The sequence below is a fragment of the Balaenoptera borealis genome (assembly GCF_965194805.1).
Source record: "Balaenoptera borealis genome assembly, chromosome: 19".
Classification (NCBI taxonomy): Eukaryota; Metazoa; Chordata; class Mammalia; order Artiodactyla; family Balaenopteridae; genus Balaenoptera; species Balaenoptera borealis.
The window spans coordinates 20,403,593-20,417,346 of NC_138878.1; the positions used below are offsets into that span (position 1 = coordinate 20,403,593).

The 13,754-nt window shown below is 39.4% G+C and overlaps 1 long non-coding RNA gene across 1 annotated transcript; it reads left to right on the forward strand.

Annotated features, from left to right (window-relative positions):
• The first annotated feature begins 380 nt into the window (after positions 1-380).
• On the forward strand, positions 381-5,358 carry LOC309617226. The gene is made up of 2 exons (XR_014237814.1): positions 381-2,954; positions 3,293-5,358. It is a non-coding gene; the product is annotated as an uncharacterized lncRNA (long non-coding RNA).
• Positions 5,359-13,754: the final 8,396 nt, after the last annotated feature.

Here is a 13,754-nt window from a genome sequence, read left to right on the forward strand (position 1 = left end):
ATAAAATTCGAAAAAAGAATCATCTCCTGATTACTTATAATACCCGATACAATGTCAACGTTATGTAAATAGCTGTAAATACAATGTAAATGTTATGTAAATAGTTGCTGGCCTGCAGCAAATTCAACTTTTACTTTTTGGAGCTTTCTGGAATTAAAAAAATTTTTTTCCCATCCATGTTTGGTTTAATCTGTGGACACAGAACCCACCCATGTGGAGAGTCAACTATAGTGATTTTTAGGTCTAGGCTATGAGGAACCTTGATCCTTCTAGTCCATTGTTTTCCAAGTTTGGAAAGTGCATTTCTGCATCACTGGTGGTTGGAAGAAAAGGTTTACATGGCATTAACAATACTAAAGAGAGAATAGTGTCCTCTTTTAAATTACTAAAGTGATAACATACACACAATTCTCCCTCTGATTGGAATCCGCTTCCTCCTTAGCTGGTTCTTTCCCAAACCACCCAATCTAAAGTTTCCTTCTATTCCCTATTGCCTATCACCTATTACCTATTGCCCTTCTGTCATTCTTTGCAGAATGACAAAGACTCTCTCCTTTGACTGAACTTTAATCAGGCTCCTCTGACCCAGCTGCTGGATTAGGCCCAAACTTGGCCTTTTTTGTCTTTGTAGAATCCAGTTTGAGCAAGAATCTTGCTAAATCTGCTTAGGGAAAATTCTCCACCCTCCATGTCTTAATCACCATGGCCTGTCTTCAGCAAGAATTCTGTTGGGTTGGTCTACCGAGAATCTCCCTTACCTTTGAGGTTTCCTCTTAGTAATGTTCTATCCACTGACCTGCTCCTTGGATACACATCTCCACTTGTCCTACTGGAACTGAGTTTGATCTCTCTCCCCTACTACAACACCTCACATAGTAGCCCAACTTGAAGAAAATGTGCCTTACAGTCTTTGAGAGATATCATGAATAATTTTTTCTTTAACAAGAATACATGTATCACTTTTTAAGTTTTTTTCTCTTTTCATTGCTTTGTTTATTTTCAGTAAATCTATTTACTGTCTAGACTGTAAGCCTTTTGGGAAACAAAGACTTCGTATTTTTCTCCATGATCTCCAATCCTAGACCAGAGCCTGCTGTATTGTAGATGTTCAATAAACAACTGTTGGCCCTTTAGGGGTGTTGGTAAAACTTACATTGCTCCTTCTGATGGGGTAAGGCCTAGTTTGGGGCTGTATGTCTAACCACTGCAAATCCCGTTTTAGAAAAGGAGATAAAACCTCAAGCCTAAAGTCCTCAGTGGCAAATGTCAAGATAGAATTTAATAACATGGTTTTCTTTCCGTGTGTATATTTGTGCAGTTACCTTCCATACCATGGAGAGTTTTCCACTCATAGCAATAATACAACGTTTTCTTTTAAAATTGTGACATTGTGATTTATAATAAGAAATATATATTTGGTCTCCCTCCCATTTCTGGCACAGAGCTCTGTAGTGAGGTGGATGATCTTAGAGTCTGTCATACAGAGTGAAGTTAAGTCAGAAAGAAAAAACCAATACTGCATGCTAACACATATATATGGAATCTAAAAAAAGAAAATGATACTGATGAACCTAGTGGCAGGGCAGCAATACAGACGTAGAGATAGAGAATGGACTTGAGGACACGGGGTGAGGAGGGGGAAGCTGGGGTGAAGTGAGAGTAGCATCGACGTATATACACTACCGAATGTAAAACAGCTAGCTAGTGGGAAGCAGCTGCATAGCACAGGGAGATCAGCTCGGTGCTTTGCGATGACCTAGAGGGGTGGGATAGGGAGAGTGGGAGGGAGGCTCAAGAGGGAGGGGATATGGGGACATATGTATGCATATGGATGAGTCACTTTGTTGTACAACAGAAACTGAAACAGCATTGTGAAGTAAGTATACTCCAATAAGGATGTATTTAAAAAAAAAAAAAAAAGAATTCCCTAAGTAGAGAGATAGAGGTATCTTTTGTTATGTTAATTAGGTGAACTTTTGAACACACCTAAGGATATGGGGGCCGGTTGCTGACCATCCAGGGAGGGGAGAGAGGCTGGAGTTTGAATCTAACCACCAATGATTTAATTGCCAGTGATTTAGTCAACCATACCTATGTAATGAAGTCTCCCATAAACCCAAAAGCAGAGGGTTCTGAGAGCTTCCAGGTTGGTGAATATGTTAGATTTGGGGAGAGTGGTGTACCTGGAGAGCTTAGAAGCTCCATGCCCCTTCCCCTTACCTTGCCCTATGCACCTCTTCCATATGGTTGTTCCTGAGTTATATCCTTTTATAATTAACCAGTTACCTAGTAAGTAAAATGTTTCTCTGGGTTCCCTGAGCTGCTCTAGCAAATTAATCAAACCCAAGGAAGGGGTTGTTGGAAACACCAATTTATAGCCAATCAGTGAGAAGCACAGGTGACAACTTGAACTTGTGATTGGCATCTGAAATAGGTCAGGGTGAGGGGCAACAGTCCTGTAGGCCTGAGCCTTCAACCTGTGGTTCGGTAACAACACCATCTCCAGAATAGTTTCAAAATTGAATTGACTTGTAGGATATCCAGTTTGTGTCCAGTGATTGCTTGTTGGCGGGGAAATTCCACCCTCCACTGGAATTGGGTGCAGAAACCTTTAAAAATACATCTGTTTAGATAAAAAATGAGCTATTTAAAGATAAATGTATATTATTTAAACAGTTATTCAAATATGTTGACTGGGAAGAGGGTGGGGGGAGAAGGGTGATGTTGAATTCAGCGGTATCCTGAGAGTTGGGGCAACACTGATCATGTCCAACCAGTCCATTTATGGATAAAAGAACTGAGGTCCTAGAACTTGTTACCTTGCTTCAAGAATCAGAGGACCAACAAGAGGATCTGAAAAGAAAATATGGATCTTCTGCTTATGACCTTACTCTCAGTTCTAAGAAGCCTGAACTCCAGAGTTACCAGCCATTGAGTCAGTTTTTTACTGCCAGGTGTCTTTTTTTTTTTTTTAAAGAAATTCACGTTCTTTTATTTATTTATTTATTTATTTATTTATTTATTTATTTATGACTGTGTTGAGTCTTCGTTTCTGTGCGAGGGCTTTCTCTAGTTGCGGCAAGTGGGGACCACTCTTCATCGCGGTGCGCGGGCCTCTCACCATCACGGCCTCTCTTGTTGCGGAGCACAGGCTCCAGATGCGCAGTAATTGTGGCTCACGGGCCCAGTTGCTCCGTGGCATGTGGGATCTTCCCAGACCAGGGCTCAAACCCGTGTCCCCTGCATTGGCAGGCAGATTCTCAACCACTGCGCCACCAGGGAAGCCTGCCAGGTGTTTTTTTCCTGCCCAGATACATTGACTTTCCCCTTACATCCACCATTGCTCTACTTAAATGTCACCTCCTCAGAAAGGCCTCCATTGACCACCTTATGTAAATAATATCCCTTCTCTCTGAGTCCCTTTCCAAGCCCCTTATCTCATTTTTTCTTTCACTGCAATTAGCACTACTTGACATTATAATTGATATCTATGGATTGTTTATTATTTGTGTCCCCCGTCCCACCAGGATGAAAATTCCATGAAAACAGTGGTTTTGTGTTGTTCATCTGTACACACAGAATCTAGAACAGTGCCTGACATATAAAAGAGCTCAATAAATAATTGTTGAACTAATGAATGCGTAACAATAAGCATTATCAACCCTAGGTTTTTAATGTTTAGTTTTAATCGAGTGAGACTTCATTCAACTTCTTCTTTCAGTTCCAATTATTAGTAGCAATGATGTTGTCAACCAAATGAGGATTAGAGAAGACAGTGTAACTGCATTCACTCCTTGAATACAGGCATTTCAGATACTCAGAGCTGTGATTGATCAGCAATTGTTAACCCCTTATTGGGGTTTTCCCTCTAGCTTTTCCAGCATCCCAAATGTTACAGCACTGAACAGCTTGGCATCCCCAGTGCTAAAGAAGCGACTCTAGATGAAGTGAATACAGCACTACATGAGTGCACAAAGAGCTCATCTGGCCATTTTTGAGGCCAGATGAGCTCTTTTGAGGACCCTCTTTTGAGGGTTCCCAATGTTTAAGTGAAAGAAAGCTTCAAGGGGCTTCCCTGGTGGCGCAGTCGTTAAGAGTTCGCATGCCAATGCAGGGGACACGGGTACAAGCCCTGGTCTGGGAAGATCCCACATGCTGTGGAGCAACTAAGCCTGTGAGCCACAACAACTGAGCCCGAGTGCCGCAACTAATGAAGCCCATGCGCCTAGAGCCCATGCTCCACAACAAGAGAAACCACCACAATGAGAAGCCTGAGCACTGCAACAAAGAGTAGCCCCTGTTCGCCGCAGCTAGAGAAGGCCCACGCTCAGCAACAAACACCCAATGCAGCCAAAAATATAAATAAATAAATAAATAAATAAAATAAATTAAAAAAAAAAAAAAAAGAAAGCTTCAAAATCCCATTTTAATGACCCAAAAGGATGTAGAAAGCTGTGCTATGAAGTGAGTTTCTGGTTAATGAGATACATTTTTGTTTAAACTATGATGCATTATTATACCCAGACAGGGTGGTAGAAAAGGAACTAAAGCAGTTATTAGTCATTCTGGTAATGTTAAACACCTGCTCTTACATCTTACCTGTAATGAATGCAACATGAACATGATTCCCAGGCTCAAGAATCAAATGGACAATTTACTGGCAGCCTGCTCTGTTCTAGAAATTAGACCCATTTAATATTCATAGTCCTTCCCTTTCAATTGTTCAGCATTATGGGTAAAACTCCAAATGAAATAGAATATATTCTAGATACCACTCACTGTGTGGGATTTTTTTTTTTTTAACTCTCCAGCAAGATAATTGAAGTCCCAAAGATCCAAATATCCCATAGCCATAATTTTTGTTTGTTTGTTTATTAGAAACAAGTAGGGGCAGGGTACTTCTTATGGGTATGCTAGTTCTCCCTGAGACAGTCCCAGTTTTTGTTTGTGGTTCTAGAGCAATTTTTTTAAGAGTGCCCCTTTCATTCTCCAAAATGGCCCATTATGGATAATAATTTATATGGTCATCCTACCAATAATTTTATCCCACAGTATGTTGACAGTGTAACAGGTTTTCAGTGGCTCATAGAGACTTTTCCCACAACCACAGAAAGGTGATCAGCCTACTGTAGGAAGCAAAGAAAAGGAAAGAGACCTGAGACTCAGTCTCATTAATCTTAAAGCAATACTCCACATAAACTTCTACCATCTTTGCAGGCTTAAATTTTAAGACTGATTTTTAAAAAGCAACCTTAACCCTCTTCCCCAGGATACAGAAATACTGAAAATAAAAAAAAGAATATTGGGTTTATATTGTTTATACAGTTTGATGTTCTGTATGTTTCACTTAACATAGGAGCAGTATTCAATATCAAAAAAGTTTTTTAACCCTTACTTAAATTATATTACATTACTTAAATAATATTATATAGTGTGGATGAATCCCCACTTATGTTTTCATTAAATTAGCAAATATTTATTAAACACCTAATTATAAGCTGGACACTCATCACTGCCCAGGGAAAACAAAAGCAAAATAGAACAAGTGCCTGCTGGGGATGTTCAGATGGAGGAGAAACCTAGAGATTAAGTAAGACTTAGGGGATATAGCAACCAAACAAAATATCTTGGATACTTATTCAGTCTTACTTAGATCTTTATTCTAACAAACAAAATGCTAAAAAGAAAACTTGGACACTGGGACACTGATTGGATATTTGATATTATTTAATATTTGATAATAATTTGTCATTACGTTATTGCTAGTGTGATTCATTTTTTTAAAGAGTTTTTTTTCTTTTTACAACACATACCAGAATACATATATTATGATGCCTGAAATTTACTTCATATAAATTGGGGCTGGGGATGGGGTGGGGAATAGTAAGGTATATGGGTGAAATAAGATGGTCCATGTGTCGGTAGCTGCTGAAGCTATCTGATGGATACAGGTGGGCTCACTCTTCTTTCTACTTTTGTTTTACATTTTCCATAATAAAAAATAAAGAAAATGTTCAAGTGGCTTTACTGTTGTTGCTGTTCTTGATAATGTAGGGGAGCAAAATTTGCCATCCCCAAATATGTCTCTTTGGCATAAAAATCAATTTAGGCTGATTATTTTTAAGGCCCAAAAGACTCAGAAAGAACCTTTGGCCTTCTTCTTAACCACTTAAAAGAAGGGAGCCATCACCATAGATAACTAAGGTATGAGCCAGGTGTATAGACAGGAGGAACCTAGCAAGGTCCGTTTGTTAAAACTCCTCTGTGTGCCCCACTGTCTCTGCAGGGCCCAGCAAACATTTGTTTACCAAACATTCGGTTTTCCAGCTCCATGTGAATTGCTGTCCTCCCCACTGAAGGACCACACCACTAGCCCCAACATCCTCTTTTGTCTTTAGCTAAAGATAGTATTTGAGGTTGAGGATTTCAGCCATTTTGGCAAGTTACTCAGTTTTCCTGGGTCTCTCCCACATAAACATGTTATTAAATTTTGTTTGATTTTCTCCTGTTAATTTGTCTCATGTCAATTTAAGTCAGACCAGCCAGAAGAACCTAGAAGGGTAGAGGAAATTTTCTTCCTCCACAGCAATAATGTCTTGCCCTCATCCCAGACTGATTGATTCAGAATGAGATGGTACTTAATGCATCTGTATTTTTTAAAGCAGTGCCTTATCTAGAAATATTGGAGCCAGAATAAAAAGGAAAAATTAGTAATACTAATTCTGTCTTTATTTAAAGAGTTGATATTTTCTTCATCATGTATTTTTTGCATTAATTCTGACTTTCAAAAAAAGTTTGCATTAAATTTTGTTTGTCTTGATAATTGAATTTTCAGAGCTCCCTTGTATTTTGCACCCAAGGCCAGTGCCTCAGGGGCAATTCCTCCCCCCTGGGATTCTAATGCATGTACAGTGAGGGCTGAGAAGCCTTCTCCAGTGACTAGTCTAAGCCAACACATCTCAAAATTGAATGTGCATGTGAACCAATTTGGGATCTTGTTGAAAACTGACTCAGCAGGTCTGGAATGAAGCCTGGGATTATACATTTTTAACAAGTTCCTAGGTGTTGCTGATGCTTCTGGTCTACAGAACAAAGTTCTGAGCTAATCTGAAAGGTATGAGGTAAAACATTCCTCATATGTACATGGAACCAAAGTGAATGCTATCCCACTGCAAACAGTCCCCTGTCCACGTGGAGTAAAGATAGAATGGATGGGGATCCATGTGCTGCAGAATGTGACTGACAGTGACAGAACCATCTGGGGTAAATCATTTCATAACCCACAGGACTCCCCATTAAGTAAATGGAGATTTGAAAAACAAGTAGCAATAGGTCTGAGACTCCTCTAGCCATTAATGTTGACCAGGGCATGACCTTGATTCTGCCAGAAGAAACCCCCAAACACAATTTCTTGGAAATCACCATTGGCTGCTTATCTTACTTGATATCCCATTAAAATATGTCCTTCAAGTCCCCAGTCAAGCCTGCCACATTTGGATGAAAAAGTCCCTCTCAGGTCAGCTGTCAGTAGGCAAAACCTCCTACCTGGAGTATGTACCAAATTCTGTTGCTTTGGTTTGATGAGTTCAGCTCAAGGTGGGTTGGGCTGTGACCAACAGTTCTCTGACTAGGGAAATTGTATAGATTTTGTACCTCAGACAGCAACCTTGGTACTACAAAGAATACCACTGTCCTTTTTCTTTTTAAGTCTGTTTAGTCTCCAGGGGCATGTTCATTCTGCCAAACTGGAGGAATTGCACCCCAGCCATTATTGCCCCTCAATTTCCTATTCAGGGTTGCACTGGAATCCGGGAACCTTCTGGAAAATGGAGGAAAGACCTTTAATTTCCACCTCAGTGCAGTCTCAGCAGACACCTTGTGGGTCTTGTGGGGCAGCCCAGTAAGATGGACATCACACCTTTTTGCCTCAGTTGAGGGTGGAGGTGGAAACTTAAATGTCTCCTCTCTCACTGCTATTATTTCTTCATTGGGTTTCATGTTTTACAAAACAGTTTGAAAAGCTATTTGACTTTAGTCTATGTCTGCTTTCTCCAGGGCAAATATCCTTGAGGCTAGAAGCTCAAAACATTTTGGCAGCTTTTTTTTTTTTTTTTTTTTAATAGAATAGTGTGGGGTAGAGAACATAAGAAGAATCAGGTTTGATTAATATTTAGCAAAAGTATTCTGCTATTTCATTCTGGTGATGGGAGAGGACAGTAAGCACAACAAATCAGTAATAGATAATACAGTAAATACAGTTGTAATTATAATTAAAGTTAAAGTTATATATAGTTGTACAGTGAAAAGTGGTAAGGAGAAAAAAAAAAAAGAAAGTGGAAAAGAATTGTCAAGTGGAGGAGAGTGGAAAAGAATTGTCAAGTGGAGGAGAAGTTACTCAAATTTTATATCGTCTGGCCAGAGAAGTCCTCAGTGAGAAGCTGGTATTTGAGTACAGCCCTGAAGGGGAGGAGCAGCTAATCACACAGACATCTGGTGTAAGAGTATTTCAAGCAGTGGGAACGGCTAAAGCAAAGACAACTGAACTAGAAAGGCAAAGAGAGAGATGGGAAAATACGTATGTGAAATACGGCAGGTAAAGGGATCCTATCTTTAACACCCAGATGGCTCAAATAAGTCAATAAAGTACTAATAGACAGATGAGTAAAGATTATGAACAAACTGCAAAAGAGTAACTGCACTGACTAGCAACAGCCCAGAAAAATCATGTATATATCGTCACCAACTAGTAATCAAACAAATATATACTAAACTAAAGTAGCATTTAAACTGCTGTATTTCAATGAAACCAAGATAAAAACAAATACAAACAGCTAAAATTATAATGCTTGTCCTGGCAAGAATTCAGAGAAGCAAACACATTAGTGTTCTGATGGCAGAAATGTAAATTGGTATACTACTTTGGAATATCAATTTGGTAATCTGTATCATAAGCCAAAATGTCACAGGAGCAGTCATTCTACTACTGAGAATCTATCCAGGGATGTCACCCAAATACAGAAAAATACATGCATGTGTATATTCATAAGAGTGGTCAGTGGTATCAAAGCAAATTAAATGTCCAGCAACGTGATGTGAGCTAAGGAATTATGGCACAGTCTCTCAATGGATTAATATGTAGCTATCAAAAGTGATGATTCAGAAATGACTAAGTAACATGGTGACATGGTAAATGCTTATGACATGTTGTTACACAGGAGTGAGTAGGAAGAGAGCAGCCTCAGTTGTACCATATGAAATAGATTTCTTAGAGAAAAGAGATACAAGAGGAAGGAGGACAAGTTAGCCATCTTGAGCAGACAGAAGTTCTGACTAGAGTTTACTGCAGGCATTATCCTAGCCAACCCACTCAGAGCTTTCAGTATGGCATTAATACCTTCTCTAAATAATCATTTTATTTTATAGGTACATTCCTTTATTTGTTCAACAGAATAAAGGGGAAGATAATAGATGTCTGTCTGCCCTAGTCACATCACAACTATAGAATCGTTTCTAGATATGAAAACCCCAGTTGTCAAAAAGTACTAACAAATTGACATTTAAGTGATAAAGGATCTTGAAACCATTTCACAAGGATAAAGGCCAAAGGTACAGTCCTGGTAGTCTAGAAAATAGACCTGTCTGGATGTGTTTAGGACTGACAATAATCCCAAGGATTATCCTGTGGGATGGGGTTAGGCTTCCTCCAGGTAGTATAGCGGGTGGGAATAACAATTTTAAAAATTATTCTCAGTGTAAGGAAGGACTATGGAATTTATGCTTTGGAAAATAATAAGCTCCCCATTACTGGTGGTATTTAAGGAGATACTATAGAATCACTGATTAGGGGTATTGCTTATACATTGATTGTTGGGGATTTAAATCTAAAATCTAAGGGTCCTTCATTTATTTATTTTTTCAATTTCTAAATACTCTTACCAAACCCAGGAATGTTAGGGTTGGGTGTGGGTATTATAGGTCTAAACACCTATACTTCTCAACATCACAATGAATATTTTGACATAGCCCCATTTTAAGAAAATCTAGCTTTTTTGTTTTTAAACTAAAGAAGATGTATGGATGGCAAATAAACACATGAAACGGTGCTTAACATATTAGTCATTAAGGAAATGCACATTGAAGCCACAATGAAAACCACCACTAGACACCTCTCAGAATCGGTAACATAAAACAAATAAACAAAAACAACAACAAAAATACCAAGTGTTGGCGAGAACATGGACCAACTGGAATTCTCATACGTTTCTGGTTGTGTGCAAAATATTACAACTGATTTGGAAAACCTTTCAGCAATTTTTCTTAAAGTGAGGTATACCTACTCTGAGGTATTTAAACAAGTGAAATAAAAACAACTGGGAATGGATAAACTGTGGTACATCCAATAAGAAGAATGAACTATTCACACAGTTAACAACGTGGATGAGTTTCAAAAGCATTTATGCTCAGTGAAAGAATCCAGCTTCAAAGGCTGCATACTGCATGCTTCCATTTATATGACCTTTTTACAAAAAGAAAACTATAGGAACAGTAAGCAGACCAGTGTTTGCCAAGAGTTGGGGGTAGGGGGGAAGTCAACTACTAAGAGAGATGGGGGAATTTTCTTCTATATCTTAATTATGGTGGTAGTTATGTAACTGTCTATATTTGTCAAGACTGGCAGAACTCTGCTCTTAAAAGTGTGAATTTTACTGCATATAACTTACACCCCAATAAAAGAAATGGAAAAAAAAAGTAATAGGATACAAAACTTTGGGGCCTTAATAAACAAGAGCATCTTCATCCTGTGCCATCCTCCCAGCAGGCTTCCTGGTCCAGATCTGAAATCTCAGAAGGTGGGGACCTAGCCACTTGGCATACCTATGTGTACTTAACATAGGGTGGGCTTAATGCCAAAACCAGGCAGCTTCTCAAGCTGCCTGGATGTATTCATCAACTCCCATTAATCCCATTAAGAACAAGCCAATGACTTTAATTTGGATTCCTGATTGAACTATAAACTACACTCCATCTGCTTCGTAGTCTAAGCAACGATAGGCCAACACTTCTTGGAGAGGAATTCACTTAAATGCTCAAATAGGGGAATTGGGCAGCTGAATATGTTGGTGCCCAACCTCTGGTGATTAGGGAGACCTCCTTCAGTTTGAGTGTGAGAAGGGACATTTTCTTGATACGTCCATATTCATCACTTTTAGGCCCATCTGGCATTTGTGGGGGTACAGAAAGTTCACTGCATCTGTTCATACAGCTGTATGAGTACATTTCCATCATCTGTTTGTGCACTTCCACTCCAGGCTAGCAGACCTGCCCCAAGCAGTCCTGCTCATTCCTGATGTGGGCAGCAAGGAAGGTTTTCCAACCTGTGCCTAAACTCTCACATCTTAGTTGCTACTTTACTTAAATTTAAGAAAATAAACTTTTCTGGTAGGGCTGGGGTCTTTACTTTGTGACCAGAGAAGGATTTTTAGAGCCTTATCAATACAGAATAGTTCCAGGGGAGAGGATACAGCTGAAGTCTGAAATCCAAAAACCTGTGTGATGAAACAAACAACTGAAGTGATTACCACAGGTAAATATATTCTGTCCTAGGTTGCTTCCATGTCTTGGCTATTGTAAATAGTGTTGCTATGAATACTGCAGTGCATGTATCTTTTTCAATTAGAGTTTTCTCTGGATATATTCCCAGGAGTGGGATCGCTGGATCATATGGTAACTCTTTTCTGAGTTTTTTAAGGAACCTCCATACCGTTCTCCATAGTGGCTGCACCAATATACATTCTCACCAACAGTGTAGGAGGGTTCCCTTTTCTCCACACCCTCTCCAGCATTTATTTGTAGACTTTTTAATGATGGCCATTCTGACTGGTGTGAGGTAGTACCTCATTGCAGTTTTGATTTGCATTTCTCTAATAATCAGCATTGTTGAGCATCTTTTCATGTGCCTGTTGGCCATCTATATGTCTTCTTTGCAGAAACGTCTATTTAGATCTTCTGCCCATCATTTTTGATTGGGTTGTTTGTTTTTTTTGATATTGAGCTGTATGAGCTGTTTGTATATTTTGGAAATTAATCCCTTGTCAGTCGCATCATTTGCAAATATTTTCCCTTATTCTGTAGTTTTTTTGTGTTGTTTATGGTTTCCTTTGCTGTGCAAAAGTTGTAAGCTTGATTAGTCCCATTTGTTTATTTTTGCTTTTCTTTCTATTGCCTTGGGAGACTAACCTAAGAAAACACTGCTATGATTTATGTCAGAGAATGTTTTGCCTATGTTCTTTTCTGTCTGTTTACATGGTTCTCTCTATTGAACTTCTGTTGGCTCTGCCATTTTGCTTCTACAATGGATCTACCAGCCTCCTCTTAATTGCTCTCCACCAAGATCTCATTTGTTCTCCACAACATCTATTGTCTTAGTCCTTTTGGGCAGCTATAACAAAACAGACTGGCTATCTTATCAACAACAACATTTATTTCTCACAGTTCTGGAGGCTGAAAGTCTAAGATCCGGGTGCCGGCATGGTTGGATGAAGACCATCTTCCTGTTTCATAGCCAGCACCTTCTCACTGTGTTCTCACACGGTGGAAGGGGGTAGGCATCTCTCTGGAGCCTCTTTTATACCCTCGTGACTTAAGTACCTCCCAAAGGCCCCACCTACTAAAACCATCATCTTTGAGGGTAAGAACTTTAACATATGAATTTGGGGGAAACACAAACATTCAGACCATAGCACTCATAGGTAAGGAAGCAGAGTGTGGAGTTCTTGTCTTTATGACCTGCCTTTCCCCTGGGCACTGCACAGAACTGGGGATGGGACCCAGTTTTCCAAGAGTGACACCAATGCTCCATTATTGGACACTGTGTGGAAGCAGAAGTCCATGGTCTTCTCAATTTGCCTCTCCCAGAATAGAACCTCCTCTCTATGAATGAACTGGGGTGGAGGTGATGGGGAGGAGTTGATGGAGGGGTGGGGCTGGAAGCATTCTCTTCTCCTAGGAGTGAGGGATGGATGGAGGGAAAAGAGCCTCACACCTTTTAGCCTATTGACTGAAATAGAGAATAGAGACTCTGTGACATAGGGGTGGGGGATAAAAACCCCGCAAGCAGCCTGCCTCTCCCAGGTGGACCAGTAACCCCGCACTGTGAGCTGGGGAAGGGGGGAGCCTCTCTCTTCTTGGATCCAGAGTAGAGTGCCCAGGGTAGAGTTTTTTGTAACATGGAGCTAGTGGGGAAAGGTAGCAGGTCCTGGCTCAGATGCCACAGACTCTTGCTTTTCATATTGAAATTTAGTAAATTTTCTTGAATACATATTTCTTCATTTGAGTATGTCCTTGAAACCATTTCCAGATACCTTAAGTAATCTTTTTTTGTTTTGTTTTATTTTTTATAATTTCCACCAGTTAAATTTATTTTTTTGCTAGGGAAAGGGTCCACCAACCTCCTTACTCCACCATTTTAGAAGTCTTGGAATTATTTTCTTCCCACAACAAGTGTATAATATACCAAATCAGGGAATGAGTGATGTTTTGTCCACACAGGATCTCTATTTGCTTACCTTGTCACTTTAATTTTATCTATACAAACTTATATCGCTTAAGCCTGGATTTTTGAAATTCTGCTCCAAATTCACCCTTCCCCCATGCACTGAGTTTTCATTTATCTTTCTGTTCTTTCTATAAAAATAAATACAATTGTGAGTATTTATTGACTTCTTTCAAATCATTGACTTTATTTCTCTGTACCA